Below are 2,413 nucleotides of genomic sequence, written 5' to 3'. Positions count from 1 at the left end.
CATAACACCAGTATCATCAGGTTCTATTGACAGTCTGCCTCCTGGCTTCCATTTATGTGTTAAGAAATGCAAAAATGGGGACAGAGAAATAACACAGTGGAGAGGGCATTTGCCTTGCACACGGATAACCTGGGTTCAATCCTCGGCATCTCACATGACTTCTTGAGTCTGCCAGGACTAGTTTCTGAGCACAGAGCCAGCACTAACCCCTGACCACTGCTGGGTGTGGTCCAAAAAGAAAATAACAAAAAAATTTAAAAAGAGAAAAAAATGCAAAGGATTAAGAGGGAAGGCAAGATCTCTTACGTTTTTCTTAGAAAAATTCTAATCCTGCCATGAGGAATCTATCTTCAGGGTTTCATTGTCTTCCAAGGTTACTCGCCACAAGTTCCATCAAATTGGAGAGATGGACAAGAAAATGGCTCCCCAGACAGAGAAGTCAAGCCCTGATAAAGAATATAACAAACCTGTGAGTGTGAAAAGGCCCCAATCTCTTCTATTTCCAGCAGAAATTACAACAAACAGTAGAACCATTAACTAAAAACTAAATTACTAAAAATATAATCTTTCTTATCTTTGCACAGCGGTCATGCTAATCTTCTCTGTATCATTCCAATTTTAGTATACGTGCTGCTGAAGTGAAAATTTTCCTATCTTTAACAAAACTGTTATCTTCAACTCACAATACAACTGGTAGTTCAGCCCAGAATGAAGCTGAGAACACCAATTTTCAGCGAAGGGACCTTTCCCAAAAGATCACCATTCTAAAAACTAAGTTTACTATTGAAAGGTAGAAAATATGTGCAGGCCCAAATCTAGGTATTGTAGGGTAATGCTAGCTACAACCAACTACATGATTTAACTTGTCCTTCCCTTTATTATAGAAAGGAATAAAACCAACAGTTTTTATACTTGCGGTTAATTTTTTCAGCAACTGCTTCTAGCTCTTGAGATGTTCACTTTCCTATTCTTTAAAAATAACTCACTCAGTATTTGAAAATATCTGGGGTTTCCATATATTTCTTTATAATTTATCCCAAGAGCTTATTTCTGATATATCTTTGGGAACCAGAGTTTTAACACGTTGGTTTTGGAAGAGACGAACAAACTTCTGGACCATGATGCATTGTTGAAAAGATAGATATTAATAGGTATTTGTCATAATACATACAATATGCAAATATAAAATTAAGCTGAATGATGGAAGAAACTGTTATATGGGAGAAAGTGGAAGCTAAAGGACTCACAAAAGAACTCAAGAGAATTGATGTTCAAAACTAGATATTCATTGCTGCACTTAGTACAATAACTAAAATATGGAATAAACATAGATGTCAAACAACAGACAAATGATCCAGGAAGATGCATTATATGTACAATGAAATACTGTACAGTTTCAAGAATGATGGGATCATGCAGTTGCTGCAACCTGACTGGAATTGAAAGATATGTTGATTGAAGTAAGTCAGAAGAAGAAAGACAGGATGATCTCACTTATCTCTGAGGGAAATGAGAATGAATGTGAGAAGGGATACCTGTATAACCTCTATTGACCTCAGAGGAAAGGGATATGGGAGAGTTAGCTATTTATCAAAACACAGACTCAACAATATTAAGATCTAAACTGCTACACCAAACTTTATAATGTGCCTATCAAGGTGGTGGACAGGGATTGATGGAAGTAGTGGTTGGGGATGGAGAACTTATGGAGTCTGTATGACTGGTAGAAGGAGTTGATATTGGTGACTGAATTTAATTTAAATATTAAATTACTTAAACTTAACTATTAATAATTTTGTAAATCATAGCTCTTTAAATAAAATGCTATTTAAAAAAAACTATATAGGTAGGAGAAGAAAATAATGCCCATTGATATCTCTTTAAATAAAATGCTATTTAAAAAAAACTATATAGGTAGGAGAAGAAAATAATGCCCATTGATACTTCCCAGGTCTGAGCTGATAACTCTGTGGCAGTTTCAGAAAAGACAGGTGCAGATTTTCTTTTCTGCATAAACTACAGCAGCCCAACACCACACCAACACCCTCTGACAACAAGAGCACTACAAGTTAATATTATCAAATTTCCAAGCTGCCTGATTTGTTTTAGATAGATAGATCTTGGACTGCACAGCCACAAGTGACCACATGATACTTCAATAGCTTGTAATGTCAGTCCAGTAGTATCACAGAAAATTTGATGGTAAATCTCCATAATAATCAACCCACCTCCATGCAGTGGGAAAGTTTCATAGTAATCAACCCACCACCAGTAACACTAAAAGCTCTATAACAACCCAGAAAATCCTTAGTCACTGGCTTTAGTAATACCATGGAGAGATATAACAATCATTTTAAATTGACCTGTGTTAATCTAATATTTGATAGTTCCAATTGTCTTTGTGTTGTAACAA

At 35.7% G+C, this 2,413-nt stretch overlaps 1 non-coding gene across 1 annotated transcript; it reads right to left on the bottom strand.

Moving 5' to 3' along the window:
- Window positions 1-539: 539 nt before the first annotated feature.
- LOC126012404 (U6 spliceosomal RNA) lies at window positions 540-644 on the bottom strand. The gene has a single exon (XR_007496890.1). It is a non-coding gene; the product is annotated as a U6 spliceosomal RNA (small nuclear RNA).
- Window positions 645-2,413: the final 1,769 nt, after the last annotated feature.

Source organism: Suncus etruscus, chromosome 6 (genome assembly GCF_024139225.1).
Source record: "Suncus etruscus isolate mSunEtr1 chromosome 6, mSunEtr1.pri.cur, whole genome shotgun sequence".
Classification (NCBI taxonomy): Eukaryota; Metazoa; Chordata; class Mammalia; order Eulipotyphla; family Soricidae; genus Suncus; species Suncus etruscus.
The sequence above is the reverse complement of the archived record's forward strand: the minus strand, read 5'-3'. Positions and strand labels throughout refer to the sequence as shown.